At 55.3% G+C, this 25,081-nt stretch overlaps 1 protein-coding gene across 2 annotated transcripts in view; it reads right to left on the bottom strand.

Moving 5' to 3' along the window:
* The window catches only part of FCHSD2 (FCH and double SH3 domains 2), a 137,829-nt gene that overhangs the window by 9,949 nt on the left and 102,799 nt on the right, over window positions 1-25,081 (bottom strand). The window lies entirely within an intron of this gene.

Raw genomic sequence — 25,081 nt, 5'->3', positions numbered from 1 at the left:
GAGATGGATGGAGGATGGATGGATGGATGGATGGATGGATGGATGGATGGATGGATGGATGGATGGAGGATGGATGGATGGATGGATGGATGGATGATGGATGGATGGATGGATGGAGGATGGATGGATGGAGGATGGATGGATGGATGATGGATGGATGATGGATGGATGGATGGATGGATGGATGGAGGATGGATGGATGGATGGATGGATGGATGGAGGATGGATGGATGGATGGAGGATGGATGGATGGAGGATGGATGGATGGATGGATGGATGGATGGATGGATGGAGGATGGATGGATGGATGGATGGAGGATGGATGGATGGATGGAGGATGGATGGATGGATGGATGGATGATGGATGGATGGATGATGGATGGATGGATGGATGGATGGATGGATGGATGGATGGATGGATGGATGGATGGGTGGATGGATGGAGGATGGATGGATGGATGGAGGATGGATGGAGGATGGGATGGATGGATGGATGGATGGATGGATGGATGGATGGAGGATGGATGGATGGAGGATGGATGGCTGGCTGGCTGGCTGGCTGGCTGGATGATGGATGGATTCCCAGGTCCTGCACTTTGGCCACAATAACCCCATGCAGCGCTATAGGATTGGGGCAGAGTGTCTGGATGACTGTGAAGAAGAAAGGGACCTGGGGGTGTTGGTTTATGCTCGGTTGAACATGAGCTGACAATGTGCCCAGGTGGCCAAGAAGGCCAACAGCATCCTGGCCTGCATTAGAAATAGTGTGGCCAGCAGGAGCAGAGAGGTGATCATCCCTCTGTACTCAGCTCTGGTGAGGCTGCATCTCAAATACTGTGTTCAGTTTTGGGCTCCTCACTACAATAAAGACATTGAGGCCCTGGAACGTGTCTAGAGAAGGGCAACAAAACTGATGAGGGCAACTGCTGTCTTTCTTTATGACACGCAGGGCAGAAGGCAGCAGCCCCATCCCAGGCAGCACCAGCCCCACTATGTCACAGCCACGTTCCCAGGGGCAGCCAGCAGCTCCAGGAACCACCCTGCAGTCACAAGAGCACAGCACTAGTGGGGGCTGCGTTCTAGAGCCAGCTGGGTGTCACAGCAGCCCGGAATGCTGACCAGAAGGGCAGCGCCAGCCAGAGATGGCCGCCGAGTACCCGAGTGAGTCAGGGCTGTGGTGGGCAGGAGCAGCCATGGGGATGGATGGGAGCTGCTCCTCCTCTGCCTAACAGCCACACACGGGGACAGGGGCACAGCAGGACGGCGAGATGCTGCTGTGCTCACCCACAGCACAGATAAGTCACTCCCAAGCCAGATCCCACCTCGCTCCTGCAGGACCCCGCAAGCTCCACAGGGACCCCTTGCCCTACCCCAACCTTTGCTGCTGCTTTGCTGAGCCCTGGACACACTGCAGGTGCTGCCACCACAACACCTGATTAGAGCGGCCCGTCCTACACAGGCCTGGGGACACAGGCAGCACAACACGGCCCTGGGAATGGCTGGCAGACCAGCAACCTGGTGAGCAGGGCTGTGCAGGGGTAAGTAGTACAGCAAAGCAGGGCAGGAGGCTGCTCCTTTCTTCCTTCCATCCCCTCTGTCTTGCAGATGGACAGCACAACACAAAGGGCACCAGATGACCAACAGTGCTGGAGCTCAGCCCTAAAAACTGGTGTCCTACACAAAAGATAAGTCAGCCCCAAACTGCAACATGTCGGTCTCATACAGGAACATGGAATCTCCCCAAGATCCCCCTGTTCTTACCCCAAACCCTTAACTCTGCTTTGCTGAGTCCTGACCCCACTGCAGGTCCTACCACCACTCCACCTGATTGCAGTGGCCGTGTCAATGTGGCATTACTGACACAATGAGCCCCAAATGGCCAAGGAAACCAATTTCAGAGCAGCAACCTGGTGAGCAGGGCTGTGCAGGGGTAAGTAGCACAGCAAAGCAGGGCAGGAGGCTGCTCCTTTCTTCCATCCCTTCTGCCTTGCAGATGGGAATCAGCACCAAGATGGAACCAGAGCAGGACACACGCTCGTCCTCAGCTCTCCATCTGGTCTCCATGCCACACAAAACAGATAAGTCAGACTCCAACAGTGCCCTTTCGAGGGACACTGGCAGCTCTCCAGGGTCCCCCTGCCTTCATACCAACATTTGATATCCCATTTCTGAGCCCTGAACACAATTCAGGTGCTGGCACCAGACATGCTGGTTGTAGTGGCCCTTCCCACTCATGGCAATGGAGATGGCTGGCAGACCAGCAACCTGGTGAGCAGGGCTGTGCAGGGGTAAGAAGCACAGCAAAGCAGGGCAGGAGGCTGCTCCTTTCTTCCTTCCCTTCTGCCTTGTAGATGGGAATCAGCACCAAGATGGAACCAGAGCTGGACACAAGCCTGCCCTCAGCTCTCCATCTGGTCTGCACGCACAAAAAACAGATAAGTCATCTTCAAACAGTGCCCTTTTGAGGGACACTGGAAGCTCTCCAGGGTCCCCCTGCCCTCACACCAACATTTGATACCCCAATGCTGAGCCCTGGCCCATTGCAGGTGCTGCCACCAGACCTGCTGATTGCAGTGGCCCTTTTCACTCATGGCAATGGAGATGGCTGGCAGACCAGCAACCTGGTCAGCAGGGCTGTGCAGGGGTAAGTAGCACAGCAAAGCAGGGCAGGAGGCTGCTCCTTTCTTCCTTCCCCTCTGCCTTGCAGATGGACAGCACAACAGAAAGGGCACCAGATGACCAACAGTGCTGGAGCTCAGCCCTAAAAACTGGTGTCCTACAAAAAAAGATAAGTCATCCCCAAACTGCAGCCTGTTGGGTTCCTATTAGACCAAGGAAGCTCCCCAAGATCCCCCTGTTCTTACCCCAAACCCTTAACTCTGCTTTGCTGAGTCCTGACCCCACTGCAGGTTCTACCACCACTCCACCTGATTGCAGTGGCCGTGTCAATGTGTGCTGCTGACACAGTGAGCCCCAAATGGCCACGGAAACCAATTTCAGAGCATCAACCTGGTGAGCAGGGCTGTGCAGGGGTAAGTAGCACAGCAAAGCAGGGCAGGAGGCTGCTCCTTTCTTCCTTCCCTTCTGCCTTGCAGATGGGAATCAGCACCAAGATGGAACCAGAGCAGGACACACGCTCGTCCTCAGCTCTCCATCTGGTCTCCATGCCAAAAAATACAGATAAGTAAGCCTCAAATGGTGCCCTTTTGAGGGACACTCACAGCTCTCCAGGGTCACCCTGCCCTCACACCAACATTTAAGACCCCAATGCTGAGCCCTGGACCCACTGCAGGTGATGCCACCAGACCTGCTGGTTGCAGTGGCCCTTCCCACTCACGGCAATGGAGATGGCTGTTAGACCAGCAACCTGGTGAGCAGGGCTGTGCAGGGGTAAGTAGCACAGCAAAGCAGGGCAGGAGGCTGCTCCTTTCTTCCTTCCTTCCCTCCTGCCTTGCAGATGGACAGCACAACACAAAGGGCACCAGATGACCAACAGTGCTGGAGCTCAGCCCTAAAAACTGGTGTCCTACACAAAAGATAAGTCAGCCCCAAACTGCAGCCTGTTGGGTTCCTATTAGACCAAGGAAGCTCCCCAAGATCCCCCTGTTCTTACCCCAAACCCTTAACTCTGCTTTGCTGAGTCCTGACCCCACTGCAGGTTCTACCATCACTCCACCTGATTGCAGTGGCCGTGTCTGTGTGTGCTGCTGACACAGTGAGCCCCAAATGGCCAAGGAAACCAATTTCAGAGCATCAACCTGGTGAGCAGGGCTGTGCAGGGGTAAGTAGCACAGCAAAGCAGGGCAGGAGGCTGCTCCTTTCTTCCATCCCTTCTGCCTTGCAGATGGGAATCAGCACCAAGATGGAGCAGAGGAGGAGGTGCACCTGACCTCAGCTCTCCATCTGGTCTCCATGCCACAAAAAACAGATAAGTCAGCCTCAAACAGTGCCCTTTTGAGGGACACTGGAAGCTCTCCAGGGTCTCCCTGCCCTCACAGCAACATTTGACACCCCGTTGCTGAGCACTGGACCCACTGCAGGTGCTGGCACCAGACCTGCTGATTGCTGTGGTCCTTTCCACACCTGGCCATGCAGACGGCAGGCAGGGCAGCCATCTCCATGCCACAAAATACAGATAAATCTGCATCAAACAGTGCCCTTCCTTGGGACACTGGCAGCTCCCCAAAAACCCCCTGCCCTCACCACAACTTCTGATAGCACTTTGCTGAGTCCCAGCCCTATTGCAGGAGATGGCAACAAACCATCTGCTTGCAGAGACCCTTATCAAACACAGACTTGCAGACACAGGCAGCTGCATTCAGCCCTTGGAGTGGCTGGCAGACCAGCAACCTGGTGAGCAGGGCTGTGCAGGGGTAAGTAGCACAGCAAAGCAGGGCAGGAGGCTGCTCCTTTCATCCATCCCTTCTGCCTTGCAGATGGGAATCAGAACGAAGTTGGAGCAGAGGAGGAGATGCACCTGCCCTCAGCTCTCCATCTGGTCTGCATGCCACAAAACACAGATAAGTCAGCCTCAAATGGTGCCCCTTAAAGGGACACTGGCAGTTCCCAAGATCCCCCTGCCCTTGCCCCAGCATTCCATACTGCTTTGCTGAGCCCTGGACACAGTGCAGGTGCTGCCACCACTCCACCTGATTAGAGCAGCCCATTCTACACAGGCTTGGGGACACAGGCAGCCCCACACAGCCCTGGGAATGGCTGATAGACCAGCAACCTGGTGAGCAGGGCTGTGCAGGGGTAAGTAACACAGCAAAGCAGGGCAGGAGGCTGCTCCTTTCTTCCATCCCTTCTGCCTTGCAGATGGGAATCAGCACCAAGATGGAACCAGAGGAGACGTGCCTGCCCTCAGCTCTCCATCTGGTCTTCACACCATACAAAACAGATAAGTCAGCCTCAAACAGTTCCCATTTGAGGGACACTGGCAGCTCCCCAGGGTCCCCCTGCCTTCATGCCAACATTTGATATCCCATTTTTGAGCCCTGGACCCACTGCAGGTGCTGCCACCAGACCTGCTGGTTGCAGTGGCCCTTTGCACTCATGGCAATGGAGATGGCTGGCAGACCAGCAACCTGGTGAGCAGGGCTGTGCAGGGGTAAGTAGCACAGCAAAGCAGGGCAGGAGGCTGCTCCTTTCTTCCTTCCTTCCCTCCTGCCTTGCAGATGGACAGCACAACACAAAGGGCACCAGATGATCAACAGTGCTGGAGCTCAGCCCTACAATCTGGTGTCCTACACAAAAGATAAGTCAGCCCCAAACTGCAGCCTGTTGGGCTCATACAGGACCATGGAAGCTCCCCAAGATCCCCCTGTTCTTACCCCAAACGTTTTACTCTGTTTTACTGAGTCCTGACCCCACTGCAGGTTCTACCACCACTCCACCTGATTGCAGTGGCCGTGTCAATGTGGCATTGCTGACACAGTGAGCCCCAAATGGCCAAACAAACCAATTTCAGACCAGCAATCTGGTGAGCAGGGCTGTGCAGGGGTAAGTAGCACAGCAAAGCAGGGCAGGAGGCTGCTCCTTTCTTCCTTCCCTTCTGCCTTGCAGATTGGAATCAGCACCAAGATGGAACCAGAGCAGGACACACGCTCGTCCTCAGCTCTCCATCTGGTCTCCATGACACACAGCACAGATAAGTCAGCCTCAATCAGTGCCTATTTGAGGGACACTGGCAGCTCCCCAGGGTCCCCCTGCCTTCATACCAACATTTGATATCCCATTTCTGAGCCCTGGACACAATTCAGGTGCTGCCACCAGACCTGCTGATTGTAGTGGCCCTTTCCACTCATGGCAATGGAGATGGCTGGCAGACCAACAACCTGGTGAGCAGGGCTGTGCAGGGGTAAGTAGCACAGCAAAGCAGGGCAGGAGGCTGCTCCTTTCTTCCTTCCCCTCTGCCTTGCAGATGGACAGCACAACAGAAAGGGCACCAGATGACCAACAGTGCTGGAGCTCAGCCCTAAAAACTGGTGTCCTACAAAAAAAGATAAGTCAGCCCCAAACTGCAGCCTGTTGGGTTCCTATTAGACCAAGGAAGCTCCCCAAGATCCCCCTGTTCTTACCCCAAACCCTTAACTCTGCTTTGCTGAGTCCTGACCCCACTGCAGGTTCTACCACCACTCCACCTGATTGCAGTGGCCGTGTCAATGTTGCTGCTGACACAGTGAGCCCCAAATGGCCAAGGAAACCAATTTCAGAGCATCAACCTGGTGAGCAGGGCTGTGCAGGGGTAAGTAGCACAGCAAAGCAGGGCAGGAGGCTGCTCCTTTCTTCCATCCCTTCTGCCTTGCAGATGGGAATCAGCACCAAGATGGAACCAGAGCAGGACACACGCTCGTCCTCAGCTCTCCATCTGGTCTCCATGCCACACAAAACAGATAAGTCAGACTCCAACAGTGCCCTTTCGAGGGACACTGGCAGCTCTCCAGGGTCCCCCTGCCTTCATACCAACATTTGATATCCCATTTCTGAGCCCTGAACACAATTCAGGTGCTGGCACCAGACATGCTGGTTGTAGTGGCCCTTCCCACTCATGGCAATGGAGATGGCTGGCAGACCAGCAACCTGGTGAGCAGGGCTGTGCAGGGGTAAGAAGCACAGCAAAGCAGGGCAGGAGGCTGCTCCTTTCTTCCATCCCTTCGGCCTTGCAGATGGGAATCAGCACCAAGATGGAACCAGAGGAGACATGCCTGCCCTCTGCTCTCCATCTGGTTTCCATGCAATACAAAACAGATAAGTCAGCCTCAATCAGTGCCTTTCTGGGGACACTGGCAGCTCCCCACAATCCCATACACTTGTCCCATCATTCCATACTGCTTTGCTGAGCCCTGGCCCCACTGCAGGAGCTGCCACCAGACCTGCTGATTGAACTGGTCCTTTCCACACCCAGCCATGCAGACGTTGGGCAGACCAGCAACCTGGTGAGCAGGGCTGTGCAGGGGTAAGAAGCACAGGGAAGCAGGGCAGGAGGCTGCTCCTTTCTTCCATCCCTTCAGCCTTGCAGATGGGAACAAGCACCAAGATGGAACCAGAGCAGGACACACGCTCGTCCTCAGCTCTCCATCTGGTCTCCATGCCACACAGCACAGATAAGTCAGCCTCAAACAGTGCCCTTTTGAGGGACACTGGCAGCTCCCCAGGTTCCCCCAGCCCTCACACCAACATTTGATACCCTGTTGCTTAGTCCTGGACCCAATGCAGCTGCTGGCACCAGACCTGCTGGTTGCAGTGGCCCTTTCCACTCAGGGCAATGGAGATGGCTGGCAGACCAGCAACCTGGTGAGCAGGGCTGTGCAGGGGTAAGTAGCACAGCAAAGCAGGGCAGGAAGCTGCTCCTTTCTTCCATCCCCTCTGCCTTGCAGATGGACAGCACAACACAAAGGGCACCAAATGACCAACAGTGCTGGAGCTCAGCCATAAAAACTGGTGTCCTACACAAAAGATAAGTCAGCCCCAAACTGCAGCCTGTTGGGTTCCTATTAGACCAAGGAAGCTCCCCAAGATCCCCCTGTTCTTACCCCAAACCTTTAACTCTGCTTTGCTGAGTCCTGACCCCACTGCAGGTGCTGCCATCACTCCACCTGATTGCAGTGGCTGTGTCAATGTTGCTGCTGACACAGTGAGCCCCAAATGGCCAAGGAAACCAATTTCAGAGCAGCAACCTGGTGAGCAGGGCTGTGCAGGGGTAAGTAGCACAGCAAAGCAGGGCAGGAGGCTGCTCCTTTCTTCCTTCCCTTCTGCCTTGCAGATGGAAATGAGCACCAAGATGGAACCAGAGCAGGACACACGCTCGTCCTCAGCTCTCCATCTGGTCTCCATGCCACAAAAAACAGATAAGTCAGCTTCAAACAGTGGCCTTCCTTGGGACACTGGCAGCTCCCCCAAAACCCCCTGCCCTCACCATAACTTCTAATAGCATGTTGCTGAGTCCCAGCTCTATTGCAGGAGATGGCAACCAACCATCTAATTCCAGAGACCCTTATCAAACACAGTCTTTCAGACACAGGCAGCCCCACACAGCCCTGGGAATGGCTGGCAGACCAGCAACGTGGTGAGCAGGGCTGTGCAGGGGTAAGTAGCACAGCAAAGCAGGGCAGGAGGCTGCTCCTTTCTTCCATCCCTTCTGCCTTGCAGATGGGAATCAGCACCAAGATGGAGCAGAGGAGGAGATGCACCTGCCCTCAGCTCTCCATCTGGTCTCCATTCCACACAGCACAGATAAGTCAGCCTCAAACAGTGCCCTTTAGAGGGACACTCGCAGCTCCCCAGGGATCCCCCTGCCCTCAGCCCAACATCTGATACAGCTTTGCTGAGCCATGACCTATTGCAGGTGATGGCACCAGACCATCTAATTGCAGAGGCCCTTTTGATACGGGCTTGGGGACAAAGGCAGCCCCACACAGCCCTGGGAATGGCTGGCAGACCAGCAACCTGGTGAGCAGGGCTGTGCAGGGGTAAGTAGCACAGCAAAGCAGGGCAGGAGGCTGCTCCTTTCTTCCATCCCTGCTGCCTTGTAGATGGGAATCAGCACCAAGATGGAACCAGAGCAGGACACACGCTCGTCCTCAGCTCTCCATCTGGTCTCCATGCCACACAGCACAGATAAGTCAGCCTCAAACAGTGCCCATTTGAGGGACACTCGCAGCTCTCCAGGGTCCCCCTGCCTTCATACCAACATTTGATACCCCGTTGCTGAGCCCTGGTCCCACTGCAGGTGCTACCACCAGACCTGCTGATTGCAGTGGCCCTTTCCACTCACGGCAATGGAGATGGCTGGCAGACCAGCAACCTGGTGAGCAGGGCTGTGCAGGGGTAAGTAGCACAGCAAAGCAGGGCAGGAGGCTGCTCCTTTCTTCCTTCCATCCCCTGTGCCTTGCAGATGGACAGCACAACACAAAGGGCACCAAATGGCCAACAGTGCTGGAGCTCAGCCCTAAAAAATGTTGTCCTACAAAAAAAGATAAGTCAGCCCCAAACTGCAGGCTGTTGGGCTCATACAGGAACATGGTAGCTCCCCAAGATCCCCCTGTTCTTACCCCAAACCCTTAACTCTGCTGAGTCCTGACCCCACTGCAGGTTCTACCATCACTCCACCTGATTGCAGTGGCCGTGTCAATGTTGCTGCTGACACAGTGAGCCCCAAATGGCCAAGGAAACCAATTTCAGAGCATCAACCTGGTGAGCAGGGCTGTGCAGGGGTAAGTAGCACAGCAAAGCAGGGCAGGAGGCTGCTCCTTTCTTCCATCCCTTCTGCCTTGCAGACGGGAACCAGCACCAAGATGGAACCAGAGCAGGACACACGCTCGTCCTCAGCTCTCCATCTGGTCTCCATGCCACAAAAAACAGATAAGTCAGCCTCAAACAGTGCCCATCTGAGGGACACTGGCAGCTCCCCAGGGTCCCCCTGCCTTCATGCCAACATTTGATATCCCATTTTTGAGCCCTGGACCCACTGCAGGTGCTGCCACCAGACCTGCTGGTTGCAGTGGCCCTTTCCACTCATGGCAATGGAGATGGCTGGCAGACCAGCAACCTGGTGAGCAGGGCTGTGCAGGGGTAAGTAGCACAGCAAAGCAGGGCAGGAGGCTGCTCCTTTCTTCCTTCCTTCCCCTCTGCCTTGCAGATGGACAGCACAACACAATGGGCACCAGATGACCAACAGTGCTGGAGCTCAGCCCTAAAAACTGGTGTCCTACACAAAAGATAAGTCAGCCCCAAACTGCAGCATGTTGGGTTCCTATTAGACCAAGGAAGCTCCCCAAGATCCCCCTCTTCTTACCCCAAACCTTTAACTCTGCTTTGCTGAGTCCTGACCCGAATGCAGGTTCTACCACCACTCCACCTGCTTGCAGTGACCGTGTCAATGTTGCTGCTGACACAGTGAGCCGCAAATGCCCAAGGAAACCAATTTCAGAGCAGCAACCAGGTGAGCAGGGCTGTGCAGGGGTAAGTAGCACAGCAAAGCAGGGCAGGAGGCTGCTCCTTTCTTCCTTCCCCTCTGCCTTGTAGATGGGAATCAGCACCAAGATGGAACCAGAGGAGACGCACCTGCCCTCAGCTCTCCATCAGGTTTCCATGCCACACAGCACAGACAAGTCAGCCTCAAACAGTGCCCTTTCGAAGGACACTGGCAGCTCCCCAGGGTCCCCCTGCCTTCATACCAACATTTGGTGCTGCTTTGCTGAGCCCTGGCCCCACTGCAGGTGCTGCCACCACTCCACCTGATTACAGTGGCCCTTTCCACTCACGGCAATGGAGATGGCTGGCAGACCAGCAACCTGGTGAGCAGGGCTGTGCAGGGGTAAGTAGCACAGCAAAGCAGGGCAGGAGGCTGCTCCTTTCTTCCTTCCTTCCCCTCTGCCTTGCAGATGGACAGCACAACACAAAGGGCACCAGATGACCAACAGTGCTGGAGCTCAGCCCTAAAAACTGGTGTCCTACACATAAGTCAGCCCCAAACTGCAGCCTCTTGGGCTCATTCAGTACCATGGAAGCTCCCCAAGATCCCCCTGTTCTTACTCCAAACCCTTAACTCTGCTTAGCTGAGTCCTGACCTGCAGGTTCTACCACCACACCATCTGATTGCAGTGGCCGTGTCAATGTGGCACTGCAGGCACAATGAGCCCCAAATGGCCAAAGAAACCAATTTCAGAGCATCAACCTGGTGAGCAGGGCTGTGCAGGGGTAAGTAGCACAGCAAAGCAGGGCAGGAGGCTGCTCCTTTCTTCCTTTCCCTCTGCCTTGCAGACAGGGATCAGCACCAAGTCGGAACCAGAGGAGGAGATGCACCTGACCTCAGCTCTCCATCTGGTCTCCACACCATACAAAACAGATAAGTCAGCCTCAAACAGTGCCCATTTGAGGGACACTGGCAGCTCTCCAGGGTCTCCCTGCCCTCACACCAACATTTGATACCCCGTTGCTGAGCCCTGGACCCACTGCAGGAGCTGCCACCAGACCTGCTGATTGCAGTGGCCCTTTCCACTCACAGCAATGGAGATGGCTGGCAGACCAGCAACCTGGTGAGCAGGGCTGTGCAGGGGTCAGTAGCACAGCAAAGCAGGGCAGGAGGCTGCTCCTCTCTTCCATCCATTCTGCCTTGCAGATGGGAATCAGCACCAAGATGGAACCAGAGCAGGACACAAGCTCGTCCTCAGCTCTCCATCTGGTCTCCACACCATACAAAACAGATAAGTCAGCATCAAACAGTGCCCTTTTGAGGGACACTGACAGCTCTCCAGGGTCCCCCATCCCTCACACCAACATTTGAGACCCCAATGCTGACCCATGGCCCCACTACAGGTGCTGCCACCAGACCTGCTGATTTCAGTGGCCCTTTACACTCATGGCAATGGAGATGGCTGGCAGACCAGCAACCTGGTGAGCAGGGCTGTGCAGGGGTAAGTAGCACAGCAAAGCAGGGCAGGAGGTTGCTCCTTTCTTCCATCCCTTCTGCCTTGTAGATGGGAATCAGCACCAAGATGGAGCAGAGGAGGAGATGCACCTGCCCTCAGCTCTCCATCTGGTCTCCATGCCACAAAATACAGATAAGTCAGCCTCAAACTGTGCCCTTCCTTGGGACACTCGAAGCTCCCCAAGATCCCCCTGCCCTTGCCCCAGTATTGCATTCTTCTTTGCTGAGCCCTGGCCACACTGCAGGTGCTGCCACCACTCCACCTGATTGCAGTGGCCCTTTCCACTCAAGGCAATGGAGATGGCTGGCAGACCAGCAACCTGGTGAGCAGGGCTGTGCAGGGGTAAGTAGCACAGCAAAGCAGGGCAGGAAGCTGCTCCTTTCTTCCTTCCCCTCTGCCTTGCAGACGGGAATCAGCACCAAGATGGAACCAGAGGAGATGCACCTGCCCTCAGCTCTCCATCTGGTCTCCACACCATACAAAACAGATAAGTCAGCCTCATACAGTGCCCATTTGAGGGACAATTGCTGCTCTCCAGGGTCCCCCAGCCCTCACACCAACATTTGAGACCCCAATGCTGAGCCACGGCCCCACTGCAGGTGCTGCCACCAGACCTGCTGAGTGCAGTGGCCCTTTCCACTCATGGCAATGGAGATGGCTGGCAGATCAGCAACCTGGTGAGCAGGGCTGTGCAGGGGTAAGTAGCACAGCAAAACAGGGCAGGAGGCTGCTCCTTTCTTCCATCCCTTCTGCCTTGCAGATGGGAATCAGCACCAAGTTGGAGCAGAGGAGGACACACACCTGCCCTCAGCTCTCCATCTGGTCTCCATGCCACAAATCTCAGATAAGTCAGCCTCAAACGGTGCCCTTTAAAGGGACACTGGCAGTTCCCAAGATCCCCCTGCCCTTGCCCCAGCATTCCATACTGCTTTGCTGAGCCCTGGACACACTGCAGGTGCTGCCACCACAACACCTGATTAGAGCATCCCATTCTACACAGGCTTGGGGACACAGGCAGCCCCACACAGCCCTGGGAACGGCTGGCAGACCAGCAACCTGGTGAGCAGGGCTGTGCAGGGGTAAGTAGCACAGCAAAGCAGGGCAGGAGGCTGCTCCTTTCTTCTTTCCCTTCTGCCTTGCAGATGGGAATCAGCACCAAGATGGAACCAGAGCTGGACACATGCCTGCCCTCAGCTCTCCATCTGGTCTCCATGCCACAAAATACAGATAAGTCAGCCTCATACAGTGCCCTTTCGAGGGACTCTGGCTGCTCCCCAGGGTCCCCCTGCCTTCATACCAACATTTGATATCCCATTTCTGAGCCCTGGACACAATTCAGGTGCTGCCACCAGACCTGCTGGTTGCAGTGGCCCTTTCCACTCAAGGCAATGGAGATGGCTGGCAGACCAGCAACCTGGTGAGCAGGGCTGTGCAGGGGTAAGTAGCACAGCAAAGCAGGGCAGGAGGCTGCTCCTTCCTTCCTTCCTTCCCCTCCTGCCTTGCAGATGGACAGCACAACACAAAGGGCACCAGATGACCAACAGTGCTGGAGCTCAGCCCTAAAAACTGGTTTCCTACACAAAAGATAAGTCAGCCCCAAACTGCAGCCTGTTGGGTTCCTATTAGACCAAGGAAGCTCCCCAAGATCCCCCTGTTCTTAACCCAAACCTTTAATTGTGCTTTGCTGAGTCCTGACCCCACTGCAGGTGCTGCCACCACTCCACCTGATTGCAGTGGCTGTGTCAATGTTGCTGCTGACACAGTGAGCCCCAAATGGCCAAGGAAACCAATTTCAGAGCAGCAACCTGGTGAGCAGGGCTGTGCAGGGGTAAGTAGCACAGCAAAGCAGGGCAGGAGGCTGCTCCTTTCTTCCATCCCTTCTGCCTTGCAGATGAGAATCAGCACCAAGATGGAACCAGAGCAGGACACACGCTCGTCCTCAGCTCTCCATCTGGTCTGCACGCCACAAAAAAACAGATAAGTCAGCCTCAAACAGTGCCCTTTTGAGAGACACTGACATCTCTCCAGGTTCCCCCAGCCCTCACACCAACACTTGAGACCCTGTTGCTGAGCCCTGGACCCACTGCAGGTGCTGCCACCACTCCACCTGCTTATAGTGGCCCTTTCCACACCTGGCCATGCAGACGGTGGGCAGAGCAGCAACCTGGTGAGCAGGGCTTTGCAGGGGTAAGTAGCACAGCAAAGCAGGGCAGGAGGCTGCTCCTTTCTTCCTTCCCTCCTGCCTTGCAGATGGACAGCACAACACAAAGGGCACCAGATGACCAACAGTGCTGGAGCTCAGCCCTAAAAACTGGTGTCCTACACAAAAGATAAGTCAGCCCCAAACTGCAGCCTGTTGGGCTCATACAGGAACATGGAAGCTCCCCAAGATCGCCCAGATCTTCCCCAAACCTTTTACTCTGCTTTGCTGAGTCCTGACCCCACTGCAGGTTCTACCACCACTCCACCTGATTGTAGTGGCCGTGTCAATGTGTGCTGCTGACACAGTGAGCCCCAAATGGCCAAAGAAACCAATTTCAGAGCATCAAGCTGGTGAGCAGGGCTGTGCAGGGGTAAGTAGCACAGCAAAGCAGGGCAGGAGGCTGCTCCTTTCTTCCTTCCCCTCTACACTGTAGATGGGAATCAGCACCAAGATGGAACCAGAGGAGGAGATGCACCTGACCTCAGCTCCCCATCTGGTCTCCATGCCACTCAAAACAGATAAGTCAGCCTCAAACAGTGCCCTTTAGAGGGACACTGGCAGCTCCCCAGGGATCCCTTGCCCTCACCCCAACATTTGATACAGCTTTGCTGAGCCATGGCCTATTGCAGGAGATGGCTCCAGACCATCTATTTGCAGAGGCCCTTTTGATACGGGCTTGGGGACAAAGGCAGCCCCACACAGCCCTGGGAATGGCTGGGAGATCAGCAACCTGGTGAGCAGGGCTGTGCAGGGGTAAGTAATACAGCAAAGTAGGGGAGGAGGCTGCTCCTTTCTTCCTTCCTTCCCTTCTGCCTTGCAGATGGACAGCACAACACAAAGGGCACCAGATGACCAACAGTGCTGGAGCTCAGCCCTAAAAACTGGTGTCCTACACAAAAGATAAGTCAGCCCCAAACTGCAGCATGTCGGTCTCATACAGGAACATGGAAGCTCCCGAAGATCCCCCTGTTCTTACCCCAAACCCTTAACTCTGCTTTGCTGAGTCCTGACCCCACTGCAGGTGCTGCCACCACTCCACCTGATTGCAGTGGCCGTGTCAATGTGTGCTGCTGACACAGTGAGCCCCAAATGGCCAAGGAAACCAATTTCAGAGCATCAACCTGGTGAGCAGGGCTGTGCAGGGGTAAGTAGCACAGCAAAGCAGGGCAGGAGGCTGCTCCTTTCTTCCTTCCCTCCTGCCTTGCAGATGGGAATCAGCACCAAGATGGAACCAGAGGAGACGTGCCTGCCCTCAGCTCTCCATCTGGTCCCCACACCATACAAAACAGATAAGTCAGCCTCAAACAGTGCCCATTTGAGGGACACTGGCAGCTCCCCAGGGTCCCCCTGCCTTCATGCCAGCATTTGATATCCCATTTTTGAGCCCTGGACACAATTCAGGTGCTGCCACCAGACCTGCTGGTTGCAGTGGCCCTTTCCACTCATGGCAATGGAGATGGCTGGCAGAGCATCAACCTGGTGAGCAGGGCTGTGCAGGGGTAAGTAGCTCAGCAAAGCAGGGCAGGAGGCTGCTCCTTTCTTCATTCCTTCCCCTCTGCCTTGCAGATGGACAGCACAACACAAAGGGCACCAGATGACCAACAGTGCTGGAGCTCAGCCCTAAAAACTGGTGTCCTACACAAAAGATAAGTCAGCCCCAAACTGCAGCCTGTTGGGCTCATACAGGAACATGGAAGCTCCCCAAGATCCCCCTGTTCTTACCCCAAACCCTTAACTCTGCTTTGCTGAGTCCTGACCCCACTGCAGGTTCTACCACCACTCCACCTGATTGCAGTGGCCGTGTCAATTTGTGCTGCTGACACAGTGAGCCCCAAATGGCCAAGAAAACCAATTTCAGAGCAGCAACCTGGTGAGCAGGGCTGTGCAGGGGTAAGTAGCACAGCAAAGCAGGGCAGGAGGCTGCTCCTTTCTTCCATCCCTTCTGCCTTGCAGATGGGAATCAGCACCAAGATGGAGCAGAGGAGGAGATGCAGCTGCCCTCAGCTCTCCATCTGGTCTCCATACCACACAACACAGACAAGTCAGCCTCAAACAGTGCCCATTAGTGGGACACTGGCTGCTCCCCAAGGATCCCTTGCCCTCACCCCAACATTTGATACAGCTTTGCTGAGCCATGGCCTATTCAGGTGATGGCACCAGACCATCTATTTGCAGAGGCCATTTTGGTACGGGCTTGGGGACAAAGGCAGCCCCACACAGCCCTGGAATGGCTGGTAGACCAGCAACCTGGTGAGCAGGGCTGTGCAGGGGTCAGTAGCACAGCAAAGCAGGGCAGGAGGCTGCTCCTTTCTTCCATCCCTTCTGCCTTGCAGATGGGAACCAGCACCAAGATGGAACCAGACCAGGACACACGCTCGTCCTCAGGTCTCCATCTGGTCTCCATGCCACACAAAACAGATAAGTCAGCCTCAAATAGTGCCTTTCTGCGGACAGTCGCAGCTCCCCAGGGTCCCCCAGCCCTCACACCAACATTTGAGACCCCAATGCTGAGCCATGGCCCCACTGCAGGTGCTGCCACCAGACCTGCTGGTTGCAGTGGCTCTTTCCACTCATGGCAATGGAGATGGCTGGCAGACCAGCAACCTGGTGAGCAGGGCTGTGCAGGGGTAAGTAGCACAGCAAAGCAGGGCAGGAGGCTGCTCCTTTCTTCATTCCCTTCTGCCTTGTAGATGGGAATCAGCACCAAGATGGAACCAGAGGAAGACAGACGCTCATCCTCTGCATCTGGTCTCCATGCCACAAAATACAGATAAGTCAGCCTCAAACAGTGCCCTTTTGAAGGACACTCGCAGCTCCCCAGGGTCCCCCTGCCTTCATACCAGCATTTGATACCCTGTTGCTGAGACCTGGACTCACTGCAGGTGAAGGTTACTGTGGCCCTTTCCACACCTGGCCGTGCAGACGGCAGGCAGGGCAGCCGTCTCCATGCCACAAAATACAGATAAGTCAGCCTCAAACAGTGCCGTTTTGAGGGACGCTGGCAGCTCCCCAAAAACCCCCTGCCCTCACCACTTCTGATAGCACTTTGCTGAGTCCCAGCTCTATTGCAGGAGATGGCAACAAACCACCTGCTTGCAGAGACCCTTATCAAACACAGTATTGCAGACACAGGCAGCTCCATTCAGCCCTTGGAGTGGCTGGCAGACCAGCAACCTGGTGAGCAGGGCTGTGCAGGGGTAAGTAGCACAGCAAAGCAGGGCAGGAGGCTGCTCCTTTCTTCTTTCCCTTCTGCCTTGCAGATGGGAATCAGCACCAAGATGGAACCAGAGGAGACGTGCCTGCCCTCAGCTCTCCATCTGGTTTCCATGCCATACAAAACAGATAAGTCAGCCTCATACAGTGCCCATTTGAGGGACAATTGCAGCTCTCCAGGGTCCCCCAGCCCTCACACCAACATTTGAGACCCCAATGCTGAGCCATGGCCCCACTGCAGGTGCTGCCACCAGACCTGCTGATTGCAGTGGCCCTTCCCACTCACAGCAATGGAGATGGCTGGCAGACCAGCAACCTGGTGAGCAGGGCTGTGCAGGGGTAAGTAGCACAGCAAAGCAGGGCAGGAGGCTGCTCCTTTCTTCTTTCCCTTCTGCCTTGCAGATGGACAGCACAACACAAAAGGCACCAGATGACCAACAGTGCTGGAGCTCAGCCCTAAAAACTGGTGTCCTACACAAAAGATAAGTCAGCACCAAACTGCAGCCTGTTGGGCTCCTACAGGACCATGGAAGCTCCCCAAGCTCCCCCTGTTCTTACCCCAAACCCTTAACTCTGCTTTGCTGAGTCCTGACCCCACTTCAGGTGCTGCCACCACTCCACCTGATTGCAGTGGCCGTGTCAATGTGTGCTGCTGACACTGTGAGCCCCAAATGGCCAAGGAAACCAATTTCAGAGCAGCAACCTGGTGAGCAGGGCTGTGCAGGGGTAAGTAGCACAGCAAAGCAGGGCAGGAGGCTGCTCCTTTCTTCCTTCCCTTCTGCCTTGCAGATGGGAATCAGCACCAAGATGGAACCAGAGGAGGAGATGCACCTGCCCTCAGCTCTCCATCTGGTCTCCATGCCACACAGCACAGATAAGTCAGCCTCAAACAGTGCCCATTTGAGGGACAGTTGCAGCTCTCCAGGGTCACCCAGCCCTCACACCAACATTTGAGACCCCAATGCTGAGCCCTGGACCCACTGCAGGTGCTGCCACCAGACCTGCTGATTGCAGTGGCCCTTTCCACTCACGGCAATGGAGATGGCTGGCAGACCAGCAACCTGGTGAGCAGGGCTGTGCAGGGGTAAGTAGCACAGCAAAGCAGGGCAGGAGGCTGCTCCTTTCTTCCTTCCTTCCCTCCTGCCTTGCAGATTAACAGCACAACACAAAGGGCACCAAATGGCCAACAGTGCTGGAGCTCAGCCCTAAAAACTGGTGTCCTACAAAAAAAGATAAGTCAGCCCCAAACTGCAGCATGTTGGGCTCATACAGGAACATGGATACTCCCCAAGATCCCCCTGTTCTTACCCCAAACCTTTTACTCTGCTTTGCTGAGTCCTGACCCCACTGCAGGTTCTACCACCACTCCACCTGATTGCAGTGGCCGTGTCAATGTTGGTGCTGACACAGTGAGCCCCAAATGGCCAAAGAAACCAATTTCAGAGCAGCAACCTGGTGAGCAGGGCTGTGCAGGGGTAAGTAGCACAGCAAAGCAGGGCAGGAGGCTGCTTCTTTCTTCCCTCCCCTCTACATTGTAGATGGAAATCAGCAACAAGATGGAACCAGAGGAGGAGATGCACCTGATCTCAGGTCTCCATCTGGTCTCCATGCCACAAAATACAGATAAGTCTGCATCAAACAGTGCCCTTCCTTGGGACACTGGCAGCTCCCCAAAAACCCCCTGCCCTCACCACAACTTCTGATAGCACTTTGCTGAGTCCCAGCTCTATTGCAGGAGATGGCAACAAACCATCTGCTTGCAGAGACCCTTATCAAACACAGTCTTGCAGACACAGGCAGCTCCATTCAGCCCTTGGAGTGGCTGGCAGAGCAGCAACCTGGTGAGCAGGGCTGTGCAGGGGTAAGAAGCACAGGGAAGCAGGGCAGGAGGCTGCTCCTTTCTTCCTTCCATCCTGCCTTGCAGATGGGAATCAGCACCAAGATGGAACCAGAGTTGGACACATGCCTGCCCTCAGCTCTCCATCTGGTCTCCATGCCACAAAAAACAGATAAGTCAGCCTCAAGCAGTGCCCATTTGAGGGACACTCGCAGCTCCCCAGGGATCCCTTGCCCTCACCCCAACATTTGATACTGCTTTGCTGAGCCATGGCCTATTGCAGGTGATGGCACCAGACCATCTATTTGCAGAGGCCCTTTTGATACGGGTTTGGGGACAATGGCAGCCCCACACAGCCCTGGGAATGGCTGGCAAACCAGCAACCTGGTGAGCAGGGCTGTGCAGGGGTAAGTAGCACAGGGAAGCAGGGCAGGAGGCTGCTCCTTTCTTCCTTCCATCCTGCCTTGCAGATGGGAATCAGCACCAAGATGGAACCAGAGGAGACGCGCCTGCCCTCAGCTCTCCATCAGGTTTCCATGCCACACAGCACAGATAAGTCAGCCTCAAACAGTGCCCTTTCGAAGGACACTGGCAGCTCCCCAGGGTCCCCCTACCTTCATACCAACATTTGGTGCTGCTTTGCTGAGCCCTGGCCCCACAGCAGGTGCTGCCACCACTCCACCTGATTACAGTGGCCCTTTCCACTCACGGCAATGGAGATGGCTGGCAGAGCAGCAACATGGTGAGCAGGGCTGTGCAGGGGTAAGTAGCACAGCAAAGCAGGGCAGGAGGCTGCTCCTTTCTTCCATCCCTTCTGCCTTGCAGATGGACAGCACAACACAAAGGGCACCAGATGACCAACAGTGCTGGAGCTCAGCCCTAAAAACTGGTGTCCTACACAAAAGATAAGGCAGCCCCAAACTGCAGCCAGTTGGGCTCATACAGGACCATGGAAGCTCCCCAAGATCCCCCTGTTCTTACCCCAAACCTTTTACTCTGCTTTGCTGAGTCCTGACCCCACTGCAGGTTCTACCACCACTCCACCTGATTGCAGTGGCCGTGTCAATGTGTGCTGCTGACACAGTGAGCCCCAAATGGCCAAGGAAACCAATTTCACAGCAGCAACCTGGTGAGCAGGGCTGTGCAGGGGTAAGTAGCACAGCAAAGCAGGGCAGGAGGCTGCTCCTTTCTTCCTTCCCTTCTGCCTTGTAGATGGGAATCAGCACCAAGATGGAACCAGAGGAGACGCACCTGCCCTCAGCTCTCCATCTGGTCTCCATGCCACACAAAACAGATAAGTCAGCCTCAAACAGTGCCCTTTTGAGGGACACTGGCAGCTCCCCAGGGTCCCCCAGCCTTCATACCAACATTTGGTGCTGCTTTGCTAAGCCCTGGACCCACTGCAGGTGCTGCCACCACTCCACCTGATTACAGTGGCCCTTTCCACTCACGGCAATGGAGATGGCTGGCTCACCAGCAACCTGGTGAGCAGGGCTATGCAGGGCTAAGTAGCACAGCAAAGCAGGGCAGGAGGCTGCTCCTTTCTTCCTTCCCTTCTGCCTTGTAGATGAGAATCAGCACCAAGATGGAACCAGAGGACACACGCTCTTCCTCAGCTCTCCATTTGGTCTGAATGTCACAAAAAACAGATAAGTCAGCCTCAAACAGTGCCCTATCAAGCGACACTGGCTGCTCCCCAGGGTCCCCCTGCCTTCATACCAACATTTGATATCCCATTTCTGAGCCCTGGACCCACTGCAGGTGCTGCCACCAGACCTGATGATTGCAGTGGTCCTTTCCACTCAAGGCAATGGAGATGGCTGGCAGACCAGCAACCTGGTGAGCAGGGCTGTGCAGGGGTAAGTAGCACAGCAAAGCAGGGCAGGAGGCTGCTCCTTTCTTCCTTCCCTTCTGCCTTGCAGATGGGAATCAGCACCAAGATGGAACCAGAGGAGATGCACCTGCCCTCAGCTCTCCATCTGGTCTCCATGCCAAACAGCACAGGTAAGTCAGCCTCATACAGTGCCCTTTTGAGGGACACTCACAGCTCTCCAGGGTCTCCCTGCCCTCACACCAACATTTGATACCCCGTTGCTGAGACCTGGACCCACTGCAGGTGCTGCCACCAGACCTGCTGGTTGCAGTGGCCCTTTCCACTCAAGGCAATGGAGATGGCTGGCAGACCAGCAACATGGTGAGCAGGGCTGTGCAGGGGTAAGTAGCACAGCAAAGCAGGGCAGGAGGCTGCTCCTTTCTTCCTTCCTTCCCTCCTGCCTTGCAGATGGACAGCACAACACTAAGGGCACCAGATGACCAACAGTGCTGGAGCTCAGCCCTAAAAACTGGCGTCCTACACAAAAGATAAGTCAGCCCCAAACTGCAGCCTGTTGGGTTCATACAGGACCATGGAAGCTCCCCAAGATCGCCCAGATCTTACCCCAAACCTTTAACTCTGCTTTGCTGAGTCCTGACCCCACTGCAGGTTCTACCACCACTCCACCTGATTGCAGTGGCCGTGTCAATGTGTGCTGCTGACACAGAGAGCCCCAAATGGCCAAAGAAACCAATTTCAGAGCAGCAACCTGGTGAGCAGGGCTGTGCAGGGGTAAGTAGCACAGCAAAGCAGGGCAGGAGGCTGCTCCTTTCTTCTTTCCCTTCTGCCTTGCAGTTGGGAACCAGCACCAAGATGGAACCAGAGGAGGACACACACTCATCCTCAGCTCTCCATCTGGTCTGCACGCCACACAAAACAGATAAGTCAGCCTCATACAGTGCCCATTTGAGGGACACTCGCAGCTCTCCAGGGTCCCCCTGCCCTCACACCAACATTTGAGACCCCGTTGCTGAGCCCTGGCCCCACTGCAGGTGCTGCCACCAGACCTGCTGGTTGCAGTGGCCATTTCCACACCCGGCCATGCAGATGGCAAGCAGGGCAGCCATCTCCATGACACAAAATACAGATAAGTCTGCATCAAACAGTGCCCTTCCTTGGGACACCTGCAGCTTCCCAAAAACCCCCTGCCCTCACCACAACTTCTGATAGCACTTTGCTGAGTCCCAGCCCTATTGCAGGAGATGGCAACAAACCATCTGCTTGCAGAGACCCTTATCAAACACAGTCTTGCAGACACAGGCAGCTCCATTCAGCCCTGGGAATGGCTGGCAGACCAGCAACCTGGTGAGCAGGGCTGTGCAGGGGTAAGTAGCACAGCAAAGCAGGGCAGGAGGCTGCTCCTTTCTTCCTTCCCTTCTGCCTTGCAGATGGACAGCACAACACAAAGGGCACCAGATGACCAACAGTGCTGGAGCTCAGCCATAAAAACTGGTGTCCTACACAAAAGATAAGTCAGCCCCAAACTGCAGCCTGTTGGGTTCCTATTAGACCGAGGAAGCTCCCCAAGATCCCCCTGTTCTTACCCCAAACCTTTTACTCTCCTTTGCTGAGTCCTGACCCCACTGCAGGTTCTACCACCACACCATCTGATTGCAGTGGCCGTGTCAATGTGGCACTGCAGACACAATGAGCCCAAATGGCCAAAGAAACCAATATCAGAACATCAACCTGGTGAGCAGGGCTGTGCAGGGGTAAGTAGCACAGCAAAGCAGGGCAAGAGGCTTCTCCTTTCTTCCATCCCTTCTGCCTTGCAGGTGGGAATCAGCACCAAGATGGAACCAGAGCTGGACACACGCTCGTCCTCAGCTCTCCATCTGGTCTGCATGCCACAAAATACAGATAAGTCAGCCTCAAACAGTGCCCTTTAGAGGGACATTTGCAGCTCCCCAGGGTCCCCCTGCCTTCACACCAACATTTGGTGCTGCTTTGCTGAGCCCTGGACCCACTGCAGGTGCTGGCACCAGACATGATGGTTGCAGTGGCCCTTTCCACTCATGGCCATTGACATGGCTGGCAGACCAGCAACATGGTGAGCAGGGCTGTGCAGGGGTAAGTAGCACAGCAAAGCAGGGCAGGAGGCTGCTCCTTTCTTCCTTCCCCTCTGCCTTGCAGATGGGAATCAGCACCAAGATGGAACCAGAGCTGGACACACGCTCGTCCTCGGCTTGTCACTGTGACCTGAATGTCACAAAAAACAGATAAGTCATCTTCAAACAGTGCCCTTTCGAAGGACACTGGCAGCTCCCCAGGGTACCCCTGCCTTCACACCAACATTTGGTGCTGCTTTGCTGAGCCATGGCCCCACTCCAGGTGCTGGCACCAGACCTGATGGTTGCAGTGGTTCTTTCCACTCACAGCAATGGAGATGGCTGGCAGACCAGCAACCTGGTGAGCAGGGCTGTGCAGGGGTAAGTAGCACAGCAAAGCAGGGCAGGAGGCTGCTCCTTTCTTCCTTCCTTCCCTCCTGCCTTGCAGATGGACAGCACAACACAAAGGGCACCAGATGACCAACAGTGCTGGAGCTCAGCCCTAAAAACTGGTGTCCTACACAAAAGATAAGTCAGCCCCAAACTGCAGCCTGTTGGGCTCATACAGGACCATGGAAGCTCCCCAAGATCCCCCTGTTCTTACCCCAAACCTTTAACTCTGCTTTGATGAGTCCTGACCCCACTGCAGGTGCTGCCACCACTCCACCTGATTGCAGTGGCCGTGTCAATGTGTGCTGCTGACACAGTGAGCCCCAAATGGCCAAAGAAACCAATTTCAGAGCATCAACCTGGTGAGCAGGGCTGTGCAGGGGTAAGTAGCACAGCAAAGCAGGGCAGGAGGCTGCTCCTTTCTTCCATCCCTTCTGCCTTGCAGATGGACAGCACAACACAAAGGGCACCAAATAAGCAACAGTGCTGGAGCTCAGCCTTAAAAACTGGTGTCCTACAAAAAAAGATAAGTCAGCCCCAAACTGCAGCCTGTTGGGCTCATATAGGGCCATGGAAGCTCCCCAAGATCCCCCTGTTCTTACCCCAAACCCTTAACTCTGCTTTGCTGAGTCCTGACCCCACTGCAGGTTCTACCACCACTCCACCTGATTGCAGTGGCCGTGTCAATGTGGCACTGCAGACACAGTGAGCCCCAAATGGCCACAGAAACCAATTTCAGAGCAGCAACCTGGTGAGCAGGGCTGTGCAGGGGTAAGTAGCACAGCAAAGCAGGGCAGGAGGCTGCTCCTTTCTTCCTTCCCTTCTGCCTTGCAGATGGGAATCAGCACCAAGATGGAACCAGAGCAGGACACATGCCTGCCCTCAGCTCTCCATCTGGTCTCCACACCATACAAAACAGATAAGTCAGCCTCATACAGTGCCTTTTTGAGGCACACTGGCAGCTCTCCAGGGTCCCCCAGCCCTCACACCAACATTTCATACCCTGTTGCTGAGTTCTGGACCCACTGCAGGTGCTGGCACCAGACCTGCTGGTTGCAGTGGCCCTTTTGACACTCATGGCAATGGAGATGGCTGGCAGACCAGCAACCTGGTGAGCAGGGCTATGCAGGGGTAAGTTGCACAGCAAAGCAGGGCAGGAGGCGGCGCCTTTCTTCCATCCCTTCTGCCTTGCTGATGGGAATCAGCACCAAGTTGGAGCAGAGGAGGCGATGCACCTGCCCTCAGCTCTCCATGTGGTCTGCATGCCACAAATCTCAGATAAGTCAGCCTCAAACGGTGCCCTTTAAAGGGACACTGGCAGTTCCCAAGATCCCCCTGCCCTTGCCGCAGCATTCCATACTGCTTTGCTGAGCCCTGGACACACTGCAGGTGCTGCCACCACAACACCTGATTAGAGCAGCCCATTCTACACAGGCTTGGGGACACAGGCAGCTCCATTCAGCCCTGGGAATGTCTGGCAGACCAGCAACCTGGTGAGCAGGGCTGTGCAGGGGTAAGTAGCACAGCAAAGCAGGGCAGGAGGCTGCTCCTTTCTTCCTTCCCCTCTACATTGTAGATGGGAACCAGCACCAAGACGGTGCAGAGGAGGAGATGCAGCTGCCCTCAGCTCTCCATCTGGTCTCCATTCCACACAGCACAGATAAGTCAGCTTCAAACAGTGCCCTTTAGAGGGACACTGGCAGCTCCCCAGGGATCCCTTGCCCTCACCCCAACATTTGACACTGCTTTGCTGAGCCATGGCCTATTGCAGGAGATGTCACCAGACCATCTATTTGCAGAAGCCCATTTGATACGGGCTTGGGGACAAAGGCAGCCCCACACAGTCCTGGGAAGGGCTGGCAGACCAGCAACCTGGTGAGCAGGGCTGTGCAGGGGTAAGTAGCACAGCAAAGCAGGGCAGGAGGCTGCTCCTTTCTTCCATCCCTTCTGCCTTGCAGATGTGAATCAGCAACAAGATGGAACCAGAGCAGGACACACTCTCCTCCTCTGCTCTGCATCTGGTCTCCATGCCACACAAAACAGATAAGTCAGCCTCATACAGTGCCCTTTTGAGGGACACTGACA

Source organism: Coturnix japonica, chromosome 1 (assembly GCF_054131305.1).
Source record: "Coturnix japonica strain WE chromosome 1, WE-NBRP24, whole genome shotgun sequence".
NCBI lineage: Eukaryota > Metazoa > Chordata > Aves > Galliformes > Phasianidae > Coturnix > Coturnix japonica.
The sequence above is the reverse complement of the archived record's forward strand: the minus strand, read 5'-3'. Positions and strand labels throughout refer to the sequence as shown.